The sequence below is a fragment of the Gallus gallus genome, chromosome 12 (genome assembly GCF_016699485.2).
Source record: "Gallus gallus isolate bGalGal1 chromosome 12, bGalGal1.mat.broiler.GRCg7b, whole genome shotgun sequence".
NCBI classification, from domain to species: Eukaryota; Metazoa; Chordata; class Aves; order Galliformes; family Phasianidae; genus Gallus; species Gallus gallus.
In genome coordinates, this window is record NC_052543.1 from 4367478 (window position 1) to 4385114 (window position 17637).

At 38.8% G+C, this 17637-nt stretch overlaps 1 long non-coding RNA gene across 1 annotated transcript in view; it reads right to left on the reverse strand.

Annotated features, from left to right (window-relative positions):
- LOC121106649 overlaps positions 1–17637 on the reverse strand; it is a 112657-nt gene that overhangs the window by 59224 nt on the left and 35796 nt on the right. The window lies entirely within an intron of this gene.

Here is a 17637-nt window from a genome sequence, read left to right on the forward strand (position 1 = left end):
TTATTGTTTAGAATTCATTCTTCTTCATATGGCAACGTGATTAACCGGAAAACAAAATGAAAACCTCAGAGGTTTCACTCTCATGTTTCAGTAATCCTTATACAATTACAGTTATAAAGGAACTACATGTGAGAAATTTCTGAAGTAGGTGTTAGAGCAGAATGAAGCTTTTTATATAAACGTACCAATAGATATGCTGTAAGTAACAGGCTTTCTGTTTTTGCCTTAGTGCACTGCCTTAGGCATGGAAAAATGAGAAGCACATATCTCAGTTCAGATAAACTTCTCGTTTAGTATTTGTTTAAATCATGTTCCATTTGTAGAGATAATTTTTAGTCATCGTGCATTATTTGAGTTGCCAGACTTCGCTCTTTAATTTACCTCCCAGTTTAATGTAAAATTTTATACTAAAATATCTTGAATAGTTTTTTTTGATTAAACAAATACCTGTCGTGCCTTATTCAATATAGAACAGTACACCATTCTATTTCCCATGCTGTGTCCTTGCTTTGATGCTTCCAGTAGTGTAAAGCAAAAGAAGCCTTCAAAGCTGATGGAAAAGCATTATGCTTATACCAGCATCCTGAGAGCAGAGACTTGTCCAGTTGAACTACTTAGAATAGGTTATCTTATAATGGAGAAGCTAGACAAAAACTGCAAGTGTGATCTTCCAGGAAGTTTGATATGGGTTTGAGGAGCATCAGAATCCACCTTGATTCATTCCAGTCCTAACTGCTTGATGCTCATTGCCACTAGTGCTCAAACCCCTTGGTAGTCGATTATTATTCAAGCTATACATGGTCTAGCAGTAGGTAAATCTAATTCTCTGCAATTCAGTGTTGAAATACATTTTGTCTTTGGTAGTGGGTCGAAAGAAAATAGTATTGGTGCATGAGCATTCTGTCTGATTCAAAATCTTAAGGGTTTTTCATGCTTGGTGTCTCAGTCTTTTTCAAAAAATATTTTTAGTTTTCTTCTGCCAGATAACAGATCTATTATGTATTTTGGTTAACGACAGTCTATTGCAGATGTTGGAGCAAAATCCCAGGAGTTGACTGGTCAGGAATGTATGAGGTTCAGCACAGAGAGGGGGCTTTCTTTTGGCTATCATTACACTTCATCTTTTATCCTTCAAAAATTTTAATATTTTTTTTCTGCCTTTTTTTTTGTGTCTCCACTGCTGTAGAGGTTGGTGCTTTGAGGAAAACTTAACTCAGAAATATAACCAACATGCTTTTCATTTTGAAAACTGAGCAATTCTGCAGCATTTATAGGTTCAACAGCCCTATATATACTAATATCAGATATACCTGCAAATTAATTTTAAAGTGATAAGCTTTTATCTGTGTAAGCTTTCTAGTCATCTAGACTGAACAATTTCATATGAAGTCTTTCTACTTCCACTTAAATGAATGCAAAAGGAAAACCCTAATTTAAGAAGTAGAAAATAGCCCTTGTGTAATGCTTTTTTTCTAAAAGTAAAATTACCATGTGACTGAGGCTTGCTGAGAAGTGTTTGCTTTTGTATTCATTTTCAATGTTCTGCCTGTACTATTTAAACAAGTAAATAAAAACAACAACAAAATACTAATAGAAATCCCAAAGAATGAATGAGGTGGATAATTGGACATAACAGTTTCAAATTACATAATTGTGACGAAAGTATTCAGGTATTGAGGCCATAGAGGATATACAATCTTGTTCTCTCACATCATGTATGAATAGTAATTTTGTGGCAGACATCTTGCTGTATATTATATGTTGGCATATAATTATCTGTCAGTCATTACACTGTGACAGATGTTCAGGAAATTGCCAGACTGTGCTGGGACTAATTCCCTCTCAAGTTCCAGTAGGTACTAGAACAAGAGACAAAGAGCAATTCCTTGTGGAACAAGTCAAGAGACTGCACACTTCTATTTAGCCATCTTTTGGCTTAAATACTGCACTGATTTTAACCTAACCCAGCCTGTTCCAGTGCCTTTTCACTCAGAGGGTGGTGATGCACTGCACAGGCTGCCCAGAGAAGCTGTAGATGCCCCATCCCTGGAGCTGCACAGGGCTGGTTAGATGGGACACCAGGCGGCCTGATCTAGTGCCTGATTTAGTTGGAGGCAACCCTGCCCACGGCAGAGAGTTGAAACTAGATCATCTTTAAGGTCCCTTCCAACCCAAACCATTCTATGATTCTGAATATTTGGATTCACTCACATACACAAATATGGCGAGCAGTTTATATGTTCTGACTGCATGAAGGGCTATTTGATTATGCTTGAATAAGAATTCCTTACTCTTAATCCTGTTTCTGAGTTCCAGTTGTTTGCTACTGAAGCTTTCTTTAAAGTATGAGGGTAAGCCCACTTGTGTTTTAGACATGGGAATCAGCACTGTTTCCTTTCCTGTCTCTTGCTCAAAGCACCTGAAGTCTGTCCTTTATAAAATAGATAACGTAATAGAAATCTAAAAGCATTTGTAATAACAAATAAACCAAAGAAGTGATGAAGAAGTACGAACATGTGCTTTCAGTTTAACAACAAAGCACTCTCACACAGTACAAAGAATAAGAGTTTGACTAAGTCTGAAATTCAGGTTCAAAGTATTGAGTGTAAAAGGGCAGTGGACTGATTTTGTTCACAGAAAGTTCAACTCTAGCTTAAATTCACATGTTCAGCACTAAGATTTGATTTGTATATTGAAGTTTTTCTATTTGCCAAACACCAATGTGGAAAATTAATTATGAAGAAAATTGTCTATCACACTTTCACATTAGCAGCTGCTATCATGTTTCAGGAGGTCTGGAAAGCCTATTTGTTTGCAACTTGTGTATCAGCCCAGTGTAATAACCCCAAACCAGCTGTACATACCTTACTGGACTGTTTTGACTGTTTTTTTGTTATGCTATGCCTTTTGCACACAGTGGCATGGTTACAAGGTCAAATCAAGATAATAATGTGATGCCAATGTTGTTCAGAGGTAAATAGCTACAGGAAATGCCAAGAAATTGAAAATCAAGTAATTTAATCACCAGTTCTCATAGCCATGCATTGCTTGCAAATGAAGCTATATCAAAACTCAGTGAGAGAATGTGAAGCTAAATAGCATGGTGGTGATGTTTTTTACTTCCCAGTAGACACAGATGAGAAAAATAAACCTGATTTCTTAATGTTGTTTAGTGTATCTGCTGTTGTATCTGAGCTTCATAGTAATTACACGAAGTTAGAAGTGTCTGTGGACACACCTATTTGGGTGATAGAGCTTTCTGAATTTGCCTTAATTTGTTTTCGGCATGAGTATAATCTGGTTTAAATACTTTTGGAGTGAATATTCTTCTACATAGAACATATTTCAATTTGGAAGGATGTTTGTTTGGTTATCTGGCCTTCCTTCCTGTCAATTCTTGCAAATATATCTTTATCCTGCTGTGTCTCAGTAGTGACTCCCAAGAAGAGAAGAACTGGAGAATTGTATTGCTTGTGGCAAACTGAGAAAGATACAAACATCTCTGAGCACAGAAATAATCTGCCAAGAACAAGATAAGAATCTGGCTCAGAGTTCAATGAGACTTGACTAGGAAAATGTCATTTTTGATGCTTTCAAAGTGATTCTGTGAATGTGAAAGCCCTAAAAACCGCCTCCTCCAGGAGCATGTTTGACAATAAGGCAGATATAAGTAAGACAGATGTTGACCTTGAGGGATAGATGGCCACTACACTTACTTTTTGTCCATTCATTTTTGAAAAACTAACAGAAGGGAAGTTCAAATGTGTGTATGTGTGGTTGGTTTTTTTTTTTTTTTTTTTTCTGAAGCCAGTTTACCTTGCAGTCAGGCCATGATCCATTGGACTAACCACTGACTATATCTGTGTTCCAAATAGCTCATCCTGGGAGAATAAATTCATCCAATTCTCTGAAGCAGTGCCTATATCCAGATTCAGGAAAACAAATCTATTCTGCTGGTTATCTCCAAACTAATAAAGCAAACTGATACTGTGGAGGTTGCCTCTCCACCAGAGGTGAAAGTTTTTCTCCTTCCTCTGACTGCAATTATATTACTGTGTGTGATGACCACCTTACTTTGCAAAGTACGAAGTAGCAGTGATTTATTACAATTAGTGGAAATAAGTGGGAGAGCCAGAAGTAGTGGATAATGTGCTGATTACAAACTTCTACAAGCTCTAATATTAAATATATTTTGGAATCCAAAGCAGTTACAAGAGCAGGTCTTCCCTGAACTACCTAAGGCAGAGTTTGACAGGCACATTTAGGCGGTCTTTGAGGCAAACACTGTGATGTAACTGCAATCTGAGTTGCTGCTGTTAGCGTGGCATTGATCCAAGCTCATTAGACTTGCCAAGCATTGGGCTTATCATCTCCAGCCCTGTGCTGTGCTAATGCAATTGCACAGCTTTCAGATCTAAGCTACTTTCACATTCCTGTGGCTCTGTGCAGAAGCAGCACATCGGCCTGTCTCCTCACAAAAGGCAGGGCAGACACACCAGCAGATGAATTTCTGGCTGGGTCGGGCGAAACAGCTTGAAAGAGAAGAGCTTTGACTTGAACAGTCTCTTGCAGAATCGCTGTTTGTTCTGTAGGCCCTGGCAGCTGTGGAAGGTGTCTCAGCACCAATGACTATGGTGGAGCCTCCTGAGATAGAAAAGGCAAAGCTGATTTGTTTGGTTACTGTTGAAAATGAACCTGCCAGACTCATGCAGATCTGCTCTGTGCTTTGATCTTGTGGGTTTTTTGCTCTTTTTTTCCCCATTCTTTCAATACTTTACCCATGTTCATATTTATGGTAAGTTATTGATGTTTTGCTTTATCCATGAGTTGAAGCATATTACACAGCCATTAAAATCCAGTTTCATCCTCAACATGATGAAAGTTTTAAATTAAATTGTCCTCATCCTTGATCGAGTTTAATGTTTTTGGTCTATCAGTGTTTCCCAGACAAGCCAAGTGTCACATTGAGGCATGATTTGCATATTCATGAAATAATTTGTATTCAGAAGCATTGTTTAATGCTTTTTGGACAGTTTTTCATACTAATAAGTGTTTAACTCAAGAGACTATGCAGGTAATCTGAAAAATGAAAGTCTATCACAATGTTAACAAAATATTACATTTAAGTCTAAAATAAATAAATGAACTCTGAATTAATGCTTTTGTTTTATCAGAGAAGCTACCAGCACAGCAATGGAATATACCTTTACAAGAAAATAATTAGGAATGCCCTTCTTTCTCAGAGACATGTTTATTTTCTTCTTTATGTAGAGGAAATGGACCTGGGGGTGTTGATTGATGCTAGACTGAACATGAGCCAGCAGTGTGCCCAGGTGGTCAAGAAGGCCAATGGCATCCTGGCTTGTATCAGAAATAGTGTGGCCAGCAGGAACGGGGAACTAATTATCCCCCTGTACTCAGCACTGGTGAGGCCGCACCTTGAGTACTGTGTCCAGTTTTGGGCCCCTCACTGTAAGAAAGACATCAAGGCCCTGGAGCATGTCCAGAGGAGGGCAGCAAAGCTGGTGAGGGGTCTGGAGCACAGGCCTTATGAGGAGCGGCTGAAGGAGCTGGGATTGTTCAGTCTAGAGAAGAGGAGGCTCAGGGGAGACCTTATTGCTCTCTATAACTACCTGAAGGGAGGTTGTAGTGAGCTGGGGGTCAGCCTCTTCTCTCGTGTGACTAGTGATAGGACTAGAGGGAATGGCTTCAAGATGCACCAGGGAAGATTCAGGCTGGACATTAGGAAATACTACTTCTCTGAAAGGGTGGTCAGGCACTGGAATGGGCTGCCCAGAGAGGTGGTGGAGTCACCGAGCCTGGTGGTGTTTAAAGAGCGTTTGGATGTTGTGTTGAGGGACATGGTTTAGCAAGAACCATTGGTGAAGGGTGAATGGTTGGACTGGATGATCCTGTGGGTCTTTTCCAACCTTAGCAATTCTATGATTCTATGATTCCTTCTTCTTGACTGTAGGTCAAACAAATATTGGACTGTTATTTTCAAGTAATGGTGATAAGTTTTAGTTTGATTTATAATAGCATTTTTCACGCATTGAAAGTGTGCACTCTTGCTCCTCAAGCTAAATTAAGTTTTGATTTTTCACTTTGTGTTCGTCAATCAGTTACCGTTTGATGGCTAATAAACTCTCTTGACTTTTGTGGCAAATAGATTATTTTTCTCATTTTTGTATGTTAAATAATAAGTGGAGTGCTCAGCTTCTACCCAAAATATGGATGCACTTGTGCAAACCTGCATGTAACATATAGATAACAGATGAGAGCTCACTGACAGTATAGAGGCTCTCCAAGAACTAGTATTTGTAAATGCAATCAGGTAGCCTTTTATGCTACGTTAGGTGAAGATGTTCCTGTTCTGCAAGGACCTGTTCTCGTTTTCCAGAAGTGCTGTATGTCTGTCATTTCAGAAGCATTCACTCACCTTCATTCAGATACGCATGCTTGTTTTACTGTCTCTGACAATGAGCTGCAATGTTACAACCCATATGTGCTGGTCACCTCTGCTTAGTAGAATCTACTGATCGATATGTTAGCCCAGCACATAAAATACCTTTTTTTTTTTTTCTTTTTTTTTTTGAGTATAGAGACTCTGTTTATTAAAAATAAAATAAAATTGTAAAGTAATAATAATTCCAGCTAAAATACTGAGATGAGCATTACCAGATGACCTTGTAACATGGTCCTGGTGCAGGATTTCTAGTTTCCAAGGGACTTTTCAAATCAGATAAGGGCAAAGACAAAGTAAAATCAGCTATTTCACATTGATTCTGTTTTGGATGGCATTACATCCTCACCATCCAGGAACAAAGTAACTATAGGACCAAATCCATACAGTAGTGAGTGTTTTTTCTTATGGCTGATAACTAATTTGTAGCTTTCCAATTTCACAAATAATAAGTCTTGGTTTTATTATTTTTTTCCCTAAAAATTAATGGAGGGAGGAGGCAAGGAAAGCATATCCTTTGGAAGACAGGCAAAATACCTAGGAAGCTTTGTGGATTGCTGTTCAGGGATTGGTGCAAACCCTAGAGAAGAACATGCAGTCTATGCTTCCTTTCCCTCTTTGCCAACACGTGTTCAAGGTCCATTGTTGCCCAGGTTTTGCCAGATGAGACATTGAGTGCCACAGACATGTATGCCACAGCATCCACATGCAGGCTGGTGGGGTTGGTGCTGCCTGGAATGGTCAGGTAGCTGGGCTGGAACATCAAGAAGTCTTGAAGGAGTGAGGGGAAAATTATTGAAGTAATGAAGATAATGTGCTGTGGTAGAGGAAAAAACCTTGTCTGCCTTGTATTGCCTAAGAAAATTTCTGCTCACAATCCATTTTAAAAAGAATATGAGAAAAGCAAAGTAGTTAAAAACATACAAATGTACAGTCTTTACAGTGGCTCTGTCTAAAGTCATCCCCTCTGTGCATTGCTGTTTTATGGTTGGATCTCTTTACAAGGACACTACGCTCTCAGCAAATTTATCGTGCAGAATCTGAAGGTCATTCTGAAATCTTATTCGGCAAAAATAGCTTATTCACAAACTCATTTCACTGACTGGTGGACAGTATGGTAGTTGTTCTCCATGTCTGATGGAGTGTGAGTCTTCTTTTGCTTGCTTTGCTGTGACTACCAAGTAGTTAAATGTAATGGAACAGAACATTGCAGAAAAGCTAAAGCCTCCTGCTCATTGTCGTTCACTACAGAGTTGTTTCCAGAGGTTCCCAGACTAAAGTCTTCTCTTGCAAAGTTTGTAGGGAAATTCATTGCCAAAGGAATTAAACTGAAGGGTTCGTAGAACAGTCACTAGAAAAATACTCTAGGCTGGAATTGCTAAGATTGCCAAATAGCTCAGAAGACTGGGAAGTGACCACTGGGACATAAGACAGGTGCCCTCCTGAGAAAACCCAAACAATACATAGCTCTGCAGAAATGTTTGTTACTGTGGAATGCTGAGCCATTCAGGCAGGACTCCTTACAGGTCCAAATGGGCTAGATAAATTCACAGAGAAAAGTTGCTGAGTGACAAGTGAACAAACTGGGTTCAGGCAACCTTCAGTTCAATATACACAAAACTGATTTTAGCATCTGCCTTAAATATCCACCAAATTAAAGTGATTTTTGGTCCAACTCTGGGTAGTGAAGCACATAAGGATATGTAGGGTGTGCGCTGTTATGGGTTGCCATCCACAGAGCAAAGTGATAGTGAGGATATGGGGTCTCTTGATGTATTCAAAACATCAGACTGGGTACTGGCACTGTATTGATTTTGCCAAAATCACGCATATTTGTAAATGTATACAAATGACTAAATTCAGCTACCTTTGGCAGAAATGATTCAATTTGCATTTGCAATTATATTGATTTTGCATGCAAATTAGATACCTGCTTTGCACATACACTGATGGACCTATTTTTTGCTTATGATTGGCAGAGTAAGGACCTCCTTTCAGAAGCAGGTTAGTGTTAGAGGAGAAATAAGCCAAAAGTAAAATATCCTAAAAGCTTTTTATTTGGTTGCCTTCCAAGCCACAACAGCTGCAAAGGGTGATTAGCTTCATGTGGTGTCAGTTGCAATTTTATCCAGCTTTATTCTGTGTTTGTTTTCTCTTTCAGACATTTGTCCTTGCTGAGACTACAGCTGTGTGTGCCCCATGCAGACCCACCACCACAGACATTTCCCCTGGAGGAAAAGAACTCAGCTTCCTGGGAAGGGTAACCTCTGCCACCTTCACTGTGAACTCACTAAGCTTTGCTCTGCAAGAAGAACAATTAAATGCTGACATCCCTACATCACCCAAGTCAGGTGAGAACTCTCTGGAAATGTATTTGGTGGCCCACAGAAACAGATGGCATGGCATGCACCATCACTGTTAGGGCAGGACAGGGGGACTCTGTGGCACTTACCTATCTGCAGTCAAAAGATTCAGAGGTATAGGTGCCATTTGGCTCAAACCCTGAGACGCATCCTACATAGTTGTACCACATGATAAGAGGATACTACCAGAATGAAGGTGTTATAGCAGTTCCCATTTTATTACAAGTACTGGCCTACTATGAAGCTTGGGTATCTTACCCAACATTAATTCCCTTCTTCAGATCAATGTCCCTTTCTATAGTTCTTGGAAAACTGTGATGTTTCATGGTTACAGTGTGCAATATCCCTTGAATGAATGAATAAAATAAATAAATAAAGCTTATAGATAGATCCTTGATCAGGCTGTTTTGAAATCTTCAGAAGGCATGAGAGCATCAGTGCTACACTGTCAGAGTGAAGCAGTTAAGGCAGCACTTGTCCCAAGATTCCACCAAGTACCAAACATCACAGCAGCGCTAGCATCGCCAAAGTCACCTATATATGTGCCTAACAGCTCCTAAAGATAAATCTATGGCCTATATAATCAGTCAGTGTTTGCTGTGGCAACTTCCAGTATGACCAGGTAAGGGTACGGAAACAGTAGGTGAGCTGTGTCAAAATGACAGTGTATTTGCACAGTTATCTAATTTGCTCATACTTCAATGGAGGTTGGAAAGTTTGATATCAAAATAGTACAGCAGTTGTACAGGAGCAAGCTTGTTATCCAAACATGTTTTCCATGGCTATGTAACAAGACCTTCCTCACTGAACAAAAATTTTGATTTCAACTTCTGGTTTAGTTCAGAGTTCTCTACGTTTTTACAGTTCTTTTGTCAAGTGAACTCCTCAGCACAACCTCCGCTGCACTTATACATATGTTCTCCCACTGCTCTATTAACATCTCATTAAACTGCACCCCAATAGTGTCTTTCTCCTTACTGCTTTAAGGACAAACATTTGGAGAATAGCTTCTATTTGCAGACATCTTAGGTAAGACCTCTTCAGAGCAAGCACTAGTATCTAGCCCACCTAGCCCACGTGGTAGGAGAAAATTTGGTGGGCATGATTTAAAGCTCAGAGATGGTCCAAGACTGACTCAGAACCTGATGCTAATAATTACTCTACTGGAAATAATGTCACTGTATGGTTTTCAATGGCATCAGCAATATTTTTAGTCTCTACACCAATATTAATTCATTTCCTTCTACATTTCAATTTCATTTACCCTTAGCTATTGGTTTGATAAATGTTTACTGGATTTCCTTTAAATGTCCTAATGTTTCAGGCCATTCATAAACAAAAAATGTTGCTAGCTTCTCCTGTCCTTTTATGACTGCCATGGAAACAAATGTGGGAAAAAGCATCAATCAAGAAGCACAGCAGTACTAGCCTGTGGCAATGGAAGCAAGGACTACCAGGGCCCTGTAAGGACAAGTGTGCTCTACAGTTCAGTCATACATCAAGCTGCCCATACAATTCTAGTTTTGGTGTTTTCCGCAAACTAATGTAATTGAGTAATGTTATTGAGTAATTTTCTTATTACTCAGTAACTTTTCCTTTTTTTTTTCTTTTTTTCTTTTTTTAATTTCCCATGGCATTTTTTATCCTTATATGATATGCCCAAGCAGGACAGGATGAAAAAGCTTTCATCTGTCTAATCTGTAGACAGAAGAAGCAACTTCTGCCCAGAGCTCAAGGCAGCAAAGAAAATTCTGATTATTTTTCAGCTTACCTAAAGGAATATTCATCTTCAGGAGGCACAACACATACTGAGAAACTGGTGCCTTTAGCTTGTTAGCAAGCAGCCTGCCTGAAACCGAGACACTGCCCTCTCTCTCATGCATGCCTGACTTTGCTGTTCTTGGTCTGGTTATAGCAGAACTATAGCTGCTCTTCAGGAAAACCACAGATTCTGGTGAATACCACAAATTCTGGTGCCCAACAGAGGCCATAGGTTTAATTAGAGTATGGAGAATTATTTTTCTTTTAGGTGCAGATTTTTGGGTGATGTTATAACAGAGTAAGTGAAAGCTAAAGAGAATTGTAAAATTGTTCAGTGTTATCCGATGGCCTTACAAACTCACGCCAGCAGTTTTGGTATCACTGACAATGCCAGCCTATGTCAGCTTTGCTTTGTTCTGGACTGGATTGAGCACAAGGCTTTCTGAGTTTCTGAAACACAGCAGTGCTTTCAGTAGCAGTTGCAAGTGCCCCACAGGGTTGTCTTACTAAGTCAGACTGTGGAACTCATGGAGACTGGTTCTGTTTGACTGTTTATTATAAGCAAATGGTTACAAAGAAATTAGATCTCTTGTGTAAAACTCTAAATCTTTTCATTTTGTTTGTGAATTTCCTATTCCTAAGTCACTGAATGCCTATTAGGTATACGGTTTGAAAGATCATGGAGTGAAGCCCTAATCAAATGATCCTCATAACAATTAATTAACATACATACAGGGAGATTTCTGTGAAAATCAGCCCCTAGGAAGTATTTCCTTTTCTAACTCCTATGTAATGTGCCACTGCCCCTACAGTACAAGTTAACATGATTTACTTTCAAAGCTTTCTCTGCTGCTGCCTGCCTTCTAAGTAGTTCTGGCTTTACTTCCAGCTCTCTCCATCTTGCATCTCTAATACTTAAGCTTTCCTAATTCTTTCCTCTGCTATTCTGACCTTCCCTACATTACTCATCTGCATAGGAGAGAAGCTGTCCCAAAGCCTCAGGAATCATAAAGAATAGGCAATATCTTAAAGTGCAGCTTTTACTAAGGAACCAACCTCATTGCTATCAGGCAGGAGAGAGGGATTTCCTTCCTCACATTATCACAAGCAAACATGATTAAAAAACTGAAAGAATAGAAAAAAACAGAAGCACCAAAATATTTTGACCATAAACTGTCAGAAGCCAGGTACTGTGTTACAGTGCCCTAAGAAAAATAGATTTTCTACAGCGCAGGATGGGTCAGTATTTATTTTCTTCTTCAGCTTGATCTTTTCTAGTAGCAATTAAATCCTTGTCACTTGTTCTTTTTCTTCAGTACATTCTAACTGCTGAAATTACTGAAAAATTAATACCAAAAAATGGTCTCCAATTCTGTCTCACATGATTTTCAAATGCTTCAACTTTGATTCTTTCAGTAACAATAGTTCATAATTATGGAGTTATTTCAGCCAAATACATTAGTGTGCATTAAATCCTCCAATCTCTTATAAGCCTTTAGGGGATGCCACAGACAATGTGTTTCATGGATGGGTAAACTGAAGCAGTGGAAAAGGGAAGCAAGCTGTATTGCTGAGATTATAATGCCAGTATTTTAGGTTCCTGCACTGTTCTGTGACTTCCAATCATTTTCAGAGCATGAAGTAGATAGGTGGGAAAAAAGCCTTGCCTTTCACAGTGCTGGGGTAGTTTGTTTTTGCAGTACTGAGGACCACAAACAAAGGGGCAATAGGGAGAAAGAGGCATGGCAGAGGCTGACTTAAACTGTTTCAGCACCAGAAAGCAGAAGAATATTTCCATGCTGCTTCATTCTGACGTGATTTGACAACCTCATTTCACCCTAATGTCACTGGAAATCACAGTCCAATTTGACTGTGGCATAGTGTAAGATATAAAGAGACCTATATACGTTTTGCATGTTTTGCTTCAGAATAGAACAGTTAACATTTATAGGCTTTGCCTAGCAGGGACTGCCTAGAGCACCAAAACTGCCTGCTATGTCCCCTCCCAATTAAAAGAAAAATGGATAGGTTTTACTATTCCTATGTTCTTTTGCCTTTTCACTTGACTGAGCATTACTGGATGCTGTCTTTCTGTCAGTCACATTTCATCTTATCTTTTTGCCTCTAGCCATTTTGGTCTGCAATTGATTTTCTCACCACTTTAAGCAGCAACTGAGAGATCTGTATATCGGCACATTTCTCCGAGCTTTCTGCAGTAGTGAAAGCAGGCTGCATCCTACATGCAGCTGCTGAATATCTTTATTTTCCTCTTGAAGGCAACGGAAGTTACAGATTCTCAGTAATTTCAGTGGATGTTGAGAATTTTGATAATCAAATCCATTTTTCATGCTTCAAGCAATTATTTCCATGAATGTGCATGCATATGTATGTGTAAATACATAGAAATGTGTGCAGGCTTGTGTGTATCTGCATTTATACACACGCATGTTTTCCAAGTGGAAAATTTTGCTTTATAAGTAAGCTTCTCTCTTTGCCATGGGAAAAATAATAAAAGCTATTAGTCCTTAAAAAAAAACAAAAAAACCTTAAGAAAACTGCATTCCAATCATATTCTGTGAGGTTTTTTTTTGTCTTAAATAACTAAAATAATCTCTAATTTAATCTGTGATGTGAATAGAATAAATAATTTCCATGTTGTTCTTCATGTGAATAGCTTGGTCATATCGCAGTCATGAGACTGCTCAGGTAAATTTTGCCTTAGACAAGGGACACTCTTGTTGCTTCAGTTTCTGCTGCAGACCAATCCCTTCTCTAAAATAAGGGATTGCACTGTAATGGTTAAAAAAGATGTGGTGCTGCAGTTGGCTTTTAAGCTAGAATTGGAAGGGCAGAAATTGACTTATTTCCCTCAGTGCTCGGTGCTTTTACAGTTTGAGTCAGGTTGCATCTGTGCCTGTATGCAAATAAAGGGATCTGTTCACAAAGAACCATTTAAAGTGGATCTTGGATTGAGTGAGAACTTTTGGTTTACAGGCACTTAAAAATCATGACTACTTGAACTAAAGAAAATGGGGAATCTTTTTTTTTTTCTCTATTTGAATCTCACAAGAGTATGTATAGGTCATATCGGTGCAGAGTAGAAAACGTGATAATGGTTCTTCAAGGAAACAGTAAGGCACACACGTGGTCTCTAGGTCTGAGACTAGCAGGACTAACAGCAACTCAGAGTAACACAGAGCATCTCACTTGGACACACATTTCAGAAGAGCATTCCAAAGGAGTAGCTTTTATACAAAGAGCACCCTTAGGATGATGCCCCAAGCCCTGCTTCTTTGACTTAGCAAATAAAGAGAAAAGATAGAAAAACAAGCAAGGCATTCATCTTCTGATCATTACACAGTGCAAACTGGGTGTCAAACACAAGTAATCCTGAGAAAATAATGCACTAGAGGAATCTGTCTCCAATAATTTGCAGTGGTTTTTGCACTAGCTGACATAGAGTGTATCAAATGAGTAGTGGTTCTGCCTTCAGCTTTCTTGAGCATTCAAAATCTGTTTCATTTTTTCTGCCAGAAGCAGTTATACCCCATTTCAGCTCAGTGCTAGTTTAGACCTTGTAGCTACAGTAATAATGGCAGAAAGAGCAGTTCGTGGCTAGACCTGTATGTGTGTATGTTTGCAGCAGTATCTAGGCATGTGTGTAAAACTGACATGGCGTGTGCATCAGTGTGCATGTTTGTATACATATTTTTTTTAAAATTCCACATACACATTGTGGAATTTGCAAAATCAGCAACAAAGCAGGCAGGAATCTTTGCTAGTCTAGTGTGAAAAGAGCAATTTGAGTAGCTTTCAGATGCCACTTCTATTGCTTAAGAAGACTGTTTTTATGGTCTCCAGCAAGAAATATACGCTATATTGGGCAGTTGATTTATCTGTGTACCACAGTTTGATAACACTCATCCAGTTTAGAATGTTTTCCCATTTGTATGTTCTAGATTTATCATTTTGACATGCAACACTATCCTTTAAGTAGTGTTCTTCAGAGAATGAGTGAAGATTTCTGTGGGTAGCTAGAGAGTGTGTGGGGGAGGATCATTTTTGAATGTTGACTGGGTACAGAGACTTAGCAGTGCCAAAGGAAAAATATTCTTGCATACAGGGAGTATTTGATGAACAAAATGTGTTTTGCTTGACTCAACGTCCCATTCTTCAGTTCCACATGTAACTGACTTCATTTATTTTGTTTACAGTTAATACCCGGGGGGAGAGGAGGGGGGTTATTACGCTGCTACTACTGTGTAAACTTGCTCACCTTGATAACATCTTGATCCTGTACATTGGTTTCAAGCATCTCTTTGAGTAGTGGAGCACAGAGAACTAACTTTTCCTGGTTAAGTAGCAATACAGTTTTCTTGAAGTAAAAAATGTTCACTGCAATTAATATTATTTCATGATGGTCTTTTTTAGTTACAATTATTCTGCTTACAGAAATCTTAAACTATATGAAGATAGGAGGCAAATATTTGGGAATAAAATCTCTGAAAAACAATGATAAAATATAAAGGCTTCAGTTGAGAATGCTTACGTGCTTTTAAGTGTTACCATGTGTTATTATTTTTCAAAGTACATTTTTCCAAAGAAAGCTGTAACTTTGATATACGTACATACTTTTTTTTCTCATTCAGTACAAATGTACTTTATACTCTACTAGGTTGTTATTCCAGGTAGACCATCTCTAGTCCTAGAATTTTTTAAACAGTCTTTTCCGCTTACTGTTTGAGGTCAAAGTCAGAATGTCTCCTGATTTCTGAGGGATGGTATTGTTTTCCACAATTTAAGTATTTTCAAATGTTTGTTAAATAGAGGTGTAGATACTGTAATAGTCTAGAAGTGGTTTTTTGTTTCTTTGTCATTGATTTTTAATAACATACATAAGGAAACATAAGTTTCCTTTGCCTTAGCACTACAGAAAACTCTTCAGAGTATAGGTACAGCACCTCTTGCAGTTGCTTTTGAACATACAGTCATGGCTTATTCCATTTCAGGAAAGAATACTGTATTCATTATTATTGTTTAGTCATATGAAAATTCCTCTCATTCAATTTATGTTAATTTATCTTCTAGCAGCAAAAGACTTCTGTCTTTTGGAACTGGTCTAACTCTTGCTTCAGGAGTGCATACTGATTTCTACTATGAGTACATTTTGACTTGGCACCAAACCGTGCCATTATATCAACTCAAAACTGACCCCTTCAGTTTACTGAAATAAATGCAATAGATTATCTGAATCAGACTGCTTGAGTAAGATGTGTCTCAACTTTATAAAATGAATTTTTTTATTTGAGATACTGAATGAAGCTTTCCTTGCAAGGAGTAAATGGTCTTTTCAGGACAGGCTTTCAGAGAGCCTATTTTGGATATGAATTACAGTGGTATGAATTACCGCCTGGACTCCAACGACCACTTAGACTCGGTTTTCACTGACTGTAAGTGTAAGGATCCTGAGTGGCTTGTTTGCATGGAGATACCTACATTGTTCTGCTCTGCTCTGTGCTGTTCAGCCTCACCTCAAGCACCGTGTGCAGGTTTGGGTGCTACAACATAAGAAGAACATAAAGCTATTTGACAGCATCCAAAGGAGAGCTACAAAGATGTTGAAGAGTCTGGAAGACCAGATGTAGAAGGAGTTGCTGAAGTCCCTTGTTCTGTTGAGCCCAGAGAAGATGAAGCTGAGAGAGGGAGGCCTTATGGAGACCGATGAGATGGCTCATCGTGAGGGGAGCAGAGGGGCAGTGCTGATCTCTGGTGACAGTGATGACTTGAGGGAATGTCATGGAGCTGCATCAGAGGAGGGTCAGGTTGAGTGTTAGGAAAAGATTCTTGACCAGAGAGTGGTCGGACACTGAAACAGGCTCCTCAGAGCAAGGGTCATGGCACAGAGTTGCTGGAGTTCAAGAAGCATTTGGACAATGCTCTCAGACACAGGTTTTGAATTTTGGGTGGTCCTGTATGGATCCAAGAGTTGGACTTGATGATCCTTGTAGCTCCCTTCCAACTTGGGGTATTCTATGATCCTGTCATTTAGTCAGATCAATTCCATCATTTGTCTCAATCGTTTTTAGAGATAAAGTAGCAACTTGAATACCCTTTGCTACATTTATGACAGAGAAAAGAAATAGCTTTGGTGTGGATGAATTCAAAACTGGGCTGCCATGACAGACACAAGGTCAATTCTTTCTTTCTGTGTGATTTCCGTGATCCCCAGATGGTATGAAAACAAAAACAAACAAATAAAAACCACTACAGAGCAAATGATCTACAGATGCATGAATAACAGCCTACTGCCTTTAGTATTTTAAGTGATGGAATCTGCCTTTGCAATTGTCATGGCTGCTTCCAGGAAATGCACATCCTGCTCTTAGAGAACAAAGGTCACTTACTTAATATGAAATCCTGCCCTCTGTAACTCTATTTCATGACTTTGCTCAGAGCCTGAATGTGTTCATGAGAGCCTTTATGGAAGAAGAGAAAATTGTACTGAAAAATGGAAACTATAAGAATGATTGTTTCATGCCACGAAAAACAGCCTTGCCCCAGGCAGCATTGATTCTATTATCTCTGACCCCATCCAAAGTTCAGCATATATTACGATGTCTCTTAAAGTACCCTAGAGTTGCTGAAAGTTCAGTTCAAGTTCATCTTGTGGCAACTTGAACAATATATTATAAAACTAAAACAAAACAAAAAAACCCTTGTCCCTTCACAGTTTACAGTCCTTAAGGAACAGTAGGATTTAACACCAGTTTCAGACACAAATTTTTCAAGTATCTTTTTTTTCATTTTAGCTGATTTTCCAATGTAACTTCTGTTGGAACATTTTCCTGTACCCTCCTTGGTCTACTACAGAAAATACCATTTTTCACTGCCTGTCTCTAAGTAGTTGTCAAGCCAGCAAATACAATGTTCCCATATTAGAAAATTTCATTTTGGAATTATATCATATGTTATATCACACATTATATCATACATCCTCTCTCTGGTGACCAGTGATAGAACCTAAGCAAATGGCATGACAGCTACAATTGG